The 12,701-nt window shown below is 46.9% G+C and overlaps 1 protein-coding gene across 1 annotated transcript in view; it reads right to left on the reverse strand.

Annotated features, from left to right (window-relative positions):
• CSMD1 (CUB and Sushi multiple domains 1) overlaps window positions 1-12,701 on the reverse strand; it is a 1,728,861-nt gene that overhangs the window by 1,078,481 nt on the left and 637,679 nt on the right. The window lies entirely within an intron of this gene.

Consider the following 12,701-nt stretch of genomic DNA (forward strand, 5'->3'; position numbering starts at 1 on the left):
ACAGAAGTGGCTCCGCCCAGCCGAGTGCAGGTGGGACCTGGGACAGCTGTCCAGAGCTATTTAGAAAGAGTGGTCCCACCACTTTGGAAGACAGTTTGGCATTTTCTCAGAAAACTTAACATACTGTTACCCAAAAGTTCAGCAACTGTACCTTTTGATATTTATCCCAAGACAGGTCCGTATAAAAACCCTCACACGGTGCTTCATTGCACCTGTGCTCATCATTGCCGAGACTTGGAAGCAACCAAGATGCCCTTCCGTTGGTGAACGGAACTGCGGTCCATCCAGACAAGGAAATAGTACCAGCACTAAGAAGCAATGAGCTCTCAAGCCTTGAGAATACACAGGGTGAATGTAAGTGCCTGTTACTAAGTGGAGCAACCTCAAAAGTCTATGCACCGTCTGATTCCAACTCCACGCTATTCCGGAGGAGGCTGCCCCGCGAAGACAGGGGGAAGACCCAGGGTTGCCCGGGGGGGGGGGGGCTGCGGCAGGTGGGCAGGGGCAGGTGGAGCGCAGGTGGTCTGCACGGCAGTGAATCTCGTCTGTGCGACACGCAAAGACAGCTCGTGAGCTGTGACGTGTGCAGCGCTCGCCCGGGGGTTACCGATCGGGGGTCGGCCCGGCGTGCACACGGAGGAGAGGAGGTGTCGAGGAACTCTCTGCTTGTTCAGTCTGCTCTGAGGCTTAACCTGCACTAGAAATTGGTTCTAATGTAAAAGCAAATATATATTTAAAAAGAAGAAGAAACCACAGCGTTGACTGGTACGCTTGTAAGGAGGGGAAGGAGGGAGGGAGGGAGGGAGGGAGGGAGGGAGGAAAGGAAGGAGGAAGGAGGGAGGAGGGAGGAAGTGAAGGAGATAGGGAGGGAGGGAAGGAAGGAGGAAGGAGGAGGAAGGAGGGAGGAAGGGAAGGAGGGAGGGAGGGAGGGAAGGAGGGAGGGAGGGAGGGAGTGAGGGAGGGAAGGAAGGAGGAAGGAGGGAGGAGAAAGGGAAGGAGGGAGGGAGGGAGGGAAGGAGGGAGGGAGGGAGGGAGGGGAGGGAGGGAGGACGGGAGGGAGGGAGGGAGGGAGGGAAGGGAGGAAGAAGGAAGAGAGGGAGGGAGGGAAGAAGGAAAGTAGTTCTTAACATGAACGTGTGCGTGCAGTACCCATCTAGGAAGCTGACTGAGATTCAAGATGGTGGCCACCTGTCCCTTGGAAACACAGGTTGATATATGGTTTATATTTGGGCCCGTGTGGTCCAGCTTTTTGAAGGATGGAATGACTACTTGGGAGAATTACATACACATTGTAAAATGTCACCTCTCCAAAATTTAGACTGGAAAAACAATTTTCAATGAAAACCCACACATGCTTTAAAATTCCTGGATTTACCAAATGGTAAAACTGTTCCTTCTGCTCCTGTCAGATGCCATTCTAACGATCATTTCTAATCTTAGGTCTCGTTAAATATTCCCTCTTCTACAGAGTCTTTTCCTTGAGCAAATCTAAAGAAAGCTTGGAAAGATAAGACTGTAAATATGTGTAAATATGCTGGAAACTCAAAGATATTCCTTTCCTCTCTCTCTCTCTCTCTCTCTCTCTCTCTCTCTCTCTCACACACACACACACACACACACACACACACTAAAAGGCTTAATTGTATTGGGTGATAAGTTTTTTAACCCTATGCCAACCTGGCGTGGTTTAGAGGACAATCTCACTACCCCATGAGAAGACTGTCTCTCGGACAATAAAGTCTTAATCACGGCTCAGCTTTTCCTTCAGACGTCATCCTTCCCCGAATGCTAGTGGCTGAAGTGATTAGACACTGATGGTCCTTAAATCACAGCTAATGACAAGCATATTTTTAGCTACTGGACACAAATTCCAGCCAGAAATATGCAGGTGCTTGTGAAAAGCTGTGTTCACAGCTTCCCTGCCAACTTTCTGAAGGCTACCCTATAAATCAATTTTGAAAAATAAGAGAACAGAATAATGCTATCAAAGGCCAGTAGCAAAGAGAATATACAACAGAAATTTTCAAAAAGGTGATGAGTTTACAATACATGAAAAATCTAGTGGCTAAGGGGGATTTCCCCCCTCTCATCACATGGAGATACAGAACGCTTATTTTTTTAAATTATGTTAAATGCCTTGGTCTGTAATCATGTCATATTTTTACAACACACCATATTGATTTAATGCATGTCCGGAAAGTGTTTAGGATTATTTAGGTGTTCTGAGGTACTTCCACAAAGCTCTTGGCCTCTGAACCACAAAAGAGGAGAAGCTTCCAGAAGCAATTAGGCATCCACCACCCCAGCGGTCAGGGGATCCATGGGACACCACACACCAGACATCGTGGTTGTGTGAAAATACACAGTCTCAGTGGTTTCTAGCAAACGTCCTCAGTGGAGTGCTGCAAAGTCAACTCTTTACTCAACCCAGAAGCCAGTAGGTCCCGTGTCTCCAGGTAGTATGGTACGTTTCTCACATATCAATGCAGGCTCAGCAGGGAGGGTGGAAATCAGGTGGTTAAATGCATGTGTACTTTGTCCCGGCGGGACTTGGAAATGACAAGGCCGTGCGTGAGCGGAATGGGAAGGGGGAGGCGGAAGGAGGAGAAGGAGGAGGGAGGTTTCACAGAGGTGAGCGGGTGGGGGAACAGATTTCAGGCACAAAGGACTTACTAATACATGAGTCATGTGTGTGAGACTCTGTAAGAATAGAAGGCTGTCACCAGCAATTACACTGACGTTGATGGATAAGAGAAGAATCCAGAAGATGATGGAAGGTCACCCAGAAGTACCATGTCAAGGGGTTCTGCACCTTCTCTCAGAAAGCTGGGGGAAGAATCGCGTGAAACCTCAGGCAGGACACAGGTAAACCACCAGCACAGGTCAACACACACAGACTCCACCCACCCACCTCCTTCTGGGAGTCAGCCCTCCCTCCGGCTCATGTCTGAAGGGGCGCATACATTCACACGTGTACGCAGCATATTTCTGTGACGGTGGACATAAAACACCCACCTGATCTTTTCTATGCAGTAGAGGCTTCAGTTAAACATGTTCCCTTCCCAGTTATTAAAACAAAGACATCAGTGATGAGGACAGAAGTGCCCTCTGGGACCTGAACAAGAAAGAGAAGGTGCCCCTTTGGTGCGCTGTGGTCGCCATGCCAGGAGCGCGCCCTGCTCCATCTCACACCCTAAAAGGAGCCTAACAGCCGTTCCAGCACGTGTCAGAAATCGCTCGTTGTTTACCCAACACACAGTCTCAAAGGTCTTTATGAAGCGCAGAACCCGGTTATACATTGTGGATATAACACCCAGCTTCAGAAATAAACAGATCCCCACGGGGAGTGGGTTAGTTAGCCAGTGACACACTCTCCAACATCTCCTTGGTTGGATGAGATTATGGAAATACGTTAAGTGGGACCTTCATGGCGGACGGACAGAATGTGACACGTATGCCTTTTCCTTCTCCAATTCCTTCAGTCCCAGGATCGTCCAGGATGACGGGAGATGCAGCAGCCATCTTCGGACCGTGAGGGGAAGGGAAAGAGAGCTAACTGCAGGCACCTTGGTCCAGACCAAGGGCAGCAATCGCGGACACCCACACCTCACTTTTTACGACAGACAAACCAGCCCATCTGCGTTTGAGCCTCCGTGAGATGCCGGCTGCTAGCAGCTGAACAAACTGTCTTCCACATACCCACGCCTTACGGTGTGACGGCAAACTCTTGGAAGAAAGAGACTCTTGTGAAACCACCTAGCGTTGCACCGCATATTGGATAGATATTGAATAAATATTTCCTGAAACGACAGAAGAGCCGGGAAGCGTTCCATCTGCCTGACATGCCCCCCCCCTTCTCCTCTCTGAACCCAGCGCCTCCTTATTCAAGATGCAGATGTGCTGACGGTTCTAAAAGTCTCATGTCCTCCATACCCGAAGTCAGCGTGAGTCATTCTCTCTCCCATATGCACGCCGGGTTTCCTAATATAGAGTCTGTCGTCCCATGTTGCAATTATGTGCGTGGATAAATATGTGCTTACGTCTCCTTCATCAGTTCTTCGAGCCATAGACTAGAATTCATATTTCTCTGTACTCTCGGCACCGACGTCGCTGAGACGGAATACTCAACACCCAGGACGTGTTGGGTGAAGGAATGAAAGTTCTCACCAGGCACCGGACACGAGGTGGCTCTGGAATATGGGAAAGGAGGGAAAGGCTGAGATCGTGTGGGCTGATCCAGCGCAGCGGAAGGAGATGACAAGAACTAGCTGCAGGGAAACGGTAGTTTAACAGAAAGACCCCTTGGAGAGTCCCATAGGAGAGATAACACCTTCCAACTGGAGGGCAGCAGAGAGAGAACAAGACGGGTAGAATCAGACTCAGACTTGGGTGTGGCCTGACAGGGTTGGCGGCGAGGGGGTGTGGCCTGGTGGGGTTTGGAGGTGAGGGGGTGTGGCCTGGTGGGGTTTGGAGGCGAGGGGGTGTGGCCTGGTGGGGTTTGGAGGCGAGGGGGTGTGGCCTGACAGGGTTGGAGATGAGGGGGTGTGGCCTGAGCTGGGTTTGGAGGCGAGGGGGTGTGGCCTGACAGGGTTGGAGGTGAGGGGGTGTGGCCTGACGGGGTTGGAAGCCAGGGGGTGTGGCCTGATGGGGTTGTAGGTGAGGGGGTGTGGCCTGATGGGGTGTGGCCTGATGGGGTGTGGCCTGACGGGTGTTGGAGGCGAGGGGGTGTGGCCTGACAGGGTTGGAAGCCAGGGCTTGTGGCCAAGCTCACACAACAGGGACACCCTTGCTGGAAATGTTCTTTGGTTCCACCGGGCACCCTTTCCCTCCTCAGAGATTCTTAACCCTCTGCCTCAGTTTTGTAACTCAGAAAATTATATGCATGACAACCGAAAATAACTAAATAAATTAGCCTGTGGGAATTTTGCCTCCGGGCACTGGACAGATCACCATCACCACCATCATCTTCATCCTCAGCGTCTCCCTACTAAACCGGCCAGCAGGCGTGGTATCCCGAGGGGCTTTCCTATAAGGGGGACCCTCCACGTCCGGCTGCCAGCCAGGTGATAAGTTCATTCCATCATCCGACATTTCCACCTTCCCCTCACCTGGCTGCTGAAGTCCGCCAGCCTGTGTGAGTAACTTACCCCAGAACAGAAAAGCAGGAATTCCATTCTGGGTGCCGTTCATCCCACCAGGCTAATTTACCCACCATATCTACGCCAAAGTACTGGGGGTCCGGAGTCACCAGCTTCAGCGGGACCCCAGAGGCGATGTCAACCTAGCCCCCCACGTCACAGAGGAGTTGACGCAGATCACGCTCAGCAGGGCCCGGAGAACCGCAGTAGGACCGAGTAATTTTCACAGGCACATTTTTTTTTTTGCCCAGGAGGTATGATCTTAGTTTCCATTCCTGCGAGTAGGTTCTTTATCACATCTTAATTACCAAAGACCTCATTTTGGCAAGCCTGCAGAGAACGGAGCTGTTGGGATACGCAGTCATTGTTCTTCTGCCCGGAGCCCCAACGTGAGCAATAAAAGAAGCTGGGCACCGTATGCAGCAAGGACAAATTGACCGTTTTCCCCTTAATTTGAAGTAACGAACGACATTAAAATCATTCGAGGCGGGTTTGCTCACTATAGAAAATCTCGCTTTCCAATGTAACCTGGTTAAAACTATCCATCGTTACTTCTTTTATCTTCTAGAAGGGGGGGGGGGAGGGCTCTCCGTCTGGAAGCTTTGTGTGGAATTGATTATAGCAGATTTGATCAACAATGGAATCACACTGCATCGTTTATCTCGGACTTGGCAATTATTGTGAATAAATATGAACAAAGATATCGACAGTAAGATCACGGAAGAGCCTTAGACACTGTAAGTCATTTGGGCAGACGGTTTATAGTGCATATGCTTAACATAGATGTACGTCGGAGTGTTTCATAACATACGTGTCCTTCAAGGAACCCCGAACACAGGTCCAGGGTCCCCTGGCTGACACAGTGCTGGCCTTTCCCGCCATGGTCACCTTCAAGATCGCCCCTCCCAAACTCCCCACCAAGGTCAACCCCACCCGGACAGGGGCAGTATTGATCCTGCTCCCCATTCCATCACCTCAGCCGGTCATGGAATCCAATAAAGCTTTGTTGCAAATAAAGACAGCATTCCATAAAGCTTTGTGTCGCAAATAGAGCTACATGGTGGGTGGGAAGGGGCGCTTTTCGCAACCTACTTTTTAAGTAACAAGATGGTATATATGTTCATGAATTTTAGGCATGCTGAGATGATTTCTGGACTACTTCCCTTTCCTATAAAATGCTTTTTTGATCAATACAATCAACACAAGCAACATGTGGGCCGCTGGTGTTTCCCAAGCAGATTTTACTCTGTTTCTGAGACGTCATTGCTGACACTGGCCTTCACTCCACACAGGCTTTGGGTCCAGTGCTCTGTGTGCGGCGACAGGAACACTTTGGGGTGAGACGCACAACAATTAGGCAGAGAGACTTACATCTAAACCCCTCGCACCTGTTCTCAGCCTGAGGGTACCGTCTTGCCGAAATTGCTCAGGAGCAAACCCTTCCTCTGAAAATAAGAGAATTGTGAGGACTAAGGAAGAGGACAAGCTTCCCTGCGGTGGTGCAGTGGGTAAAGCATCGACCTGGAAACGCTGAGGTCGCCAGTTCGAAACCCTGGGCTTGCGTGGTCAAGGCACATATGGGAGTTGATGCTTCCTGTTTCTCCCCCCCCCCAAAAAAAAAAACCTTTTCTCTCTTTCTCTCTCTGTCTCTCCTCTCTAAAATGAATAAATAAAAAGTTTTACAAAAAAAAAGATGACATAAGGAAATGTCTTAACACAGTACTGGCCCAGGGGAGGTGCCCAGGTAGAATAAAAATACACCAGTGTGGTAACCACGACAACTGAATAGCAACACCATTGACTTTCATCTTCAAGGCCCTGGGGGCAGGGGGTTACCCTCACTCCAGAGAAAACCACACTGGGTTTCGGTGAGACCAGCGGATGCCACCCATGGGCGCAGCGGTAACAGGGAAATCCCCGGTCCAGCTGGGCCGAGAGTGAGGGTCCTACTGAGGGCATTGAGAGCCACCACGCTTTTGGTAAACTGGCAACAGGAGCTGAGAAGTTAGAACTTTGAACGAAAGGACACATTGGACGGCAAAGGCCATGGTCGTAGAGAGGAGCAGCCTGGGCGAAACGAAGCAGTTCAGAGCGAGCGTCCATCCGTCCGTCCCTCCATCCCACCCCTGCCCGCTGACCTCTAACCATAGGCTGTTATGTATTCCATCTGGAAGAGGTATGTCATTTCCAAGTGATGCAAGCTATTGGTACCCAGCCATCTAGGAAATGTGCCTGTGTCATCATTTTAAAAACGATGATCTCTCCTTAGAACTTTTTAATACCATGGGCTCCCTACTCTCTGTGAGTCATACCCACCACTACATCTGTGACCGACAGGCAGATTACTAGAAGTTTGACCTTGAGCGACAAATTATGGCCCCACTTTTTTAAGCATGAGAAGTTTTATTGAAAGAGACTAATATCATGGTGCCGCGTATTTTAATTTTATTAGCCTAGTCTTCCTGCACCCTTTTCGGTAATGCCTTATTATTTTACAATACAGATTTTAAATGGTAACTATTTTTAGCCCTCCATTCAAGGGTCTAATCATTTTCTCTCTCAGAAAATTAAATATTACCACATTTCTTTATCTTCTGTATAATTACGGATTTGTACTTTTTCCTCTATTTAAATTCATTAAGAATTCCTTTTCTTTAAAAAAAAAATAGTTTTAAAGATGCATATATTTCTGGTAATTTTAATATTTCTTTGCCCTTTCGGAATATAGTTATGCATAAAGTGCTTTCAATTAACATTTTTTTTAAAAAAAATTAGGGATTAGAGGCTTATAAAAATCTGTCCCCGGTAGATAAAAAAATTAGGTGAAAAGTGTGTCCCATTGTTTAAGAACACGGAGCATTGAGGTCAATGCGTGGATTATGGAGACGGCAGTTTAAGGTATGAATCCTAATTTGATTCTCACTCAGAACTCTCCACGACTCTCTACGCCTCAGTTTTAAACCCCGAATATTCAATTTTTTATTAATGATATTCTTTAGCAGTGCTAACGTTAGCCCTGTCACACCACCTTTGAAAGGTTGGATGTCACAGCGCGGTGCCATAAAATAATTTTTGGTCCAAAATTTCTGTCTAGCTGTTCGCCATCCTAGAGATAGTTCATAAACTGACAGGCCGTCTCCTGCATCTGAGAATTTCTATTTTTATTAAAGCTGCATGCTTTCCAACCTCACTGAGCATTTATTCTGAAAAACTGGCCACTTAAGTCCTCGGAGACATAACTGTGGAGATTTCATATCTTTTGCTTTCTTACCCTGGCAGATGACGAGGCCAGCCATCCCCCAAAATAAGATAACCGAGGTCTTAAAATGGATACCAATTCATAGCCCAGGAACGGGCAATGTTTTTCAGTAATATCTAGAAATTTTTTTGGTCGAGATCATTTGATGACCTTCAACAAGCTATAAGAGTTTCTGAATCTCATCTACCCACCAGAGGTGACATCAAGCCTACAAAGGTACTGTGCAATTACAGGGTGATGAGCAGGGCGTGTCTGCAAGAACCGGGATGCGTCACGTTTACAAACTCACGGGTTCAATCAAAAACTTGGAACATGGCAGAATGCGCCACCAAACCAGCACTAAATCTCACCTGTCATTTCTGATGCATACAAACAACGGTCACCCCTAAAGCGCACTGATCTGCGTGTCAAGGAAAAACAAACGAATCAACTATGAGCTAATGCCCATCAGTTCATCTTAGTGGACTATCGATGGTAAGTGCTCTTTCAGACTTGGAGACACAAAATTTCCTCTTGTCTGGGATTAGATAGTATGTAGAGCTCTTAGGTGTGAAATGAAGAGCTGGTCTGTCACTTACTTTGACAGTTAATAGAACATTTGCCTCACCAGGTGGTGGCACAGTGGGTAGAGCATTGAACTGGGATGCGGAGGACCCAGGTTCGAGACCCTGAGGTCACCAGCTTGAGCGTGGGCTCATCTGGTTTGAGCAAGGCTCACCAGCTTGAGCTCAAGGTCAATGGCTTGAGCAAGGAGTTATTTGGTCTGCTGTAGCCCCCGGTCAAGGCACATATGAGAAAGCAATCAATGGACAACTAAGGAGCCGCAACGAAGAATTGATGTTTTCATCTCTCTCCCTTCCTGTCTGTCTGTCCCTGTCTGTCCTTCTCTCTGTCTCTCTGTGTCTGTCATGAAAAAAAAGGAACATTTGTAGCCCATTTCAAACATGGGAGTAAAATTCCAAAATTATATGTTTCTTTTTTTTTTTTTTTTGTATTTTTCTGAAGCTGGAAATGGGGAGAGACAGTCAGACAGACTCCTGCATGCGCCCGACCGGGATCCACCCGGCACGCCCACCAGGGGCGACGCTCTGCCCACCAGGGGGCGATGCTCTGCCCCTCTGGGGCGTCGCTCTGCCGCGACCAGAGCCACTCTAGCACCTGGGGCAGAGGCCAAGGAGCCATCCCCAGCGCCCGGGCCATCTTTGCTCCAATGGAGCCTTGGCTGCGGGAGGGGAAGAGAGAGACAGAGAGGAAGGAGGGGGAGGGGGGTGGAGAAGCAAATGGGCGCTTCTCCTATGTGCCCTGGCCGGGAATCGAACCTGGGTCCCCCGCACGCCAGGCCAACGCTCTACCGCTGAGCCAACCGGCCAGGACCTATATGTGTTTCTTTATGAATTAGATACGTGTCCTCCTTCTATATGAGAGGTAACATAAAATAATTATTTTTTTTACTTTATTTTATTTTATTTAGAGAGAGAGAAAAGGACAGACAGGGACAGACAGACAGGAAAGGAGAGAGATGAGAGGCATCAACTTGTTGTTGTAGCTCCTTAGCTGTTCATTGATTGCTTTCTCATATGTGCCTTAACCAGGGGGCTACAGCAGAATGAGTGACTGCTTGCTCAAGCCTGAGACATGTGGGCTCAAGCCAGTGACCTGAGGCTTCAAGCCAGCGATCATGGGATCATGTCTATGAACCTGTATTCAAAGTGGTGAGCCCTCACCCAAGCCAGTGACCTTGGGGTTTCGAACCTAGGTCCTTAGCATCCCAAGCCGACGCTCTATCCACTGCGCCACTGCCTGGTCAGGCCATAAAAATAACTGTTATTTAAAATAAAATTGAAAAAGCCATGTTTTAGAAAAACAGTAAACACTTTGATCAGCATTTCAATGACTGACCCAGCGCTTTTGGAAGTCGTGGAGAGTCATGTTAGAATTAGAAAACAGTTCATGGATCACGTAATTTGGTTGAAAAATTTGAATACAGTTAAGTCAGAATTTAGAAGGTGTCCTAATGTGATAATGACGTTTAAAAGCCTGCTGCAGCCTTTATCAACCACTCTGCTAACCAGAAAAGTCAGCTTTCTTATCCATCCATAATCCCCCCCACCGATAGAGATCTCCAGGCCAATTCAAGATAAAAATGTGAGGTAATAATCCCTCTCCCGGTGTCCCAGGGGGTGGAGAGCTGTGGTATTGATTCTTCACAATGTCCATCCCCTGAGTGAGTGAGCCATCCGTCACTCCTAGCGGCCCCTCTCCTTGGACCTGAGGGCATCAGCGCTGCAGATTCTCCGGAGCTGATTTAAGCAACCACTTCTCCCTGTAAGCTGCTCCAAGCACCAGAAATCCAGCGTTACTCAATAAATCGAACGCTTTTGATATCACCCTTTATGAAGAGGGTGGTAACAGATTCCTACAAAATGGACATAAAGATCTAACACAGAGGAAAGCTTTATAGAGTTCTTATTCTATTGAAAAGAAAAATCAACTGGCCTTAAGAATAATTTATTTGGGCCCTGGCCTGTTGGCTCAGTGGTAGAGCGTCGGCCTGGTATGCGGGGGACCCGGGTTCGATTCCCGGCCAGGGCACATAGGAGAAGCGCCCATCTGCTTCTCTACCCCCTCCCCCTCCTTCCTCTCTGTCTCTCTCTTCCCCTCCCGCAGCGAGGCTCCATTGGAGCAAAGATGGCCCGGGCGCTGGGGATGGCTCCTTGGCCTCTGCCCCAGGCACTAGAGTGGCTCTGGTCGCGGCAGAGCGACACCCCGGAGGGGCAGAGCATCGCCCCCTGGTGGGCAGAGCATCGCCCCTGGTGGGTGTGCCGGGTGGATCCCGGTCGGGCGCATGCGGGAGCCTGTCTAACTGTCTCTCCCCGTTTCCAGCTTCAGAAAAATACAAAAAAAAAAAAGAATAATTTATTTGGGGGAAAATACACAATCTTTTAGTATAATGGGCAACTAATTTTAAAATATTAATTATAAATTTATTTTGATGTTATTATAGTATGGCAAGCTATAACGATGACAGGTAAGCTAGAAGCCAAATATAAAAAGGTATAATTCTGATAAATAATCCACTGAATTTAAAAATTAATTATTTTCATCCTCATAATCCTCCCTTAGGGAAAGCAATTTTAAACATAGCGTATACATATTTTCCCCACTAAAAGCCTAAAATGACCTAAACTCCATGTAAATCTTTTTGTTCATCATTTTATAAACTAACATGATATAGTATCTTAAAAAGTACATTATCCAAGAATTTGTAAAAACCAATTTTTCTTATAAAGTAAATGAATAATTTGCAATTTATTTACATGTTAAACACAGACTCCAGACAAAACCTGAAATAATGTATCATGGCTATGTTACAATTACTCCAATGTTGAAACTATGCGTTTATATTTGGAAATATTTTAATTTAATATGTTAATATGGAGAAGAAAAATAGAACTATTTGGTAAGTAATAATCACATTTAGTAAAATTTGATATCCATTCTTGATTAAAAGCAAGAAATGTGGGGATGTAAGAAAACATCATTGTGTGTAATTTTGTTTTTTTGTGTCACAGACAGAAAGAGACAGAGAAAGGGACAGACAGGAAGGGAGAGAGATGAGAAGCATGAATTCTTTGTTGCAGCACCTAGTTGTTCATTGATTGCTTTCTCATATGTGCCTTGACGGGGGGGGGGGGGAGGTGGCTACAGTAGAGCGAGTGACCCCTTGCTCAAGCCAGCAACCTTGGGCTCAAGCCGACCTCGGGGTTTCGAACCTGGGTCCTCCGCATCCCAGTTCAATGCTCTATCCACCACTCCATCGCCTAGTCAGGTCATTGTGCGTAAATTTTACAGAACAAAAGTCAGTGTTACACTTAATGATGAAACAGAAAGCGTCCCTATGAGGGGCCCCAAAATAAGGTACCTACTTCCATTAATGTGGCTTAACTTCTTTTTTTCTGAAAGTGCTTTCTAATGCTATTCAAGAAGAAAATAAATATACATTCTATTAAGTATTTTAAATATTTAAAACAAAAAATATTAATTGCAGAAGACAAAACCTAAGAACAAATGCACTACAATTATTAACTAGAAGTGAATTCTGCAAATAGAAAGAAAATAAGTCATAGATTAATATAGATGACCCAAAACCATGTATAAAAACCTCATGCAAGGAAATCTCATGTAATAGCAATAAGCATTACAAAGTATCTATCAGGTTTTAAAAGAAAACTTTAGGACTAGACTTAAGAACTTAGAAAGACCGATGTGAGGAGAATGATAAACCAGTACAGAGGAGCATACAT

The sequence above is a fragment of the Saccopteryx leptura genome, chromosome 4 (assembly GCF_036850995.1).
Source record: "Saccopteryx leptura isolate mSacLep1 chromosome 4, mSacLep1_pri_phased_curated, whole genome shotgun sequence".
NCBI lineage: Eukaryota > Metazoa > Chordata > Mammalia > Chiroptera > Emballonuridae > Saccopteryx > Saccopteryx leptura.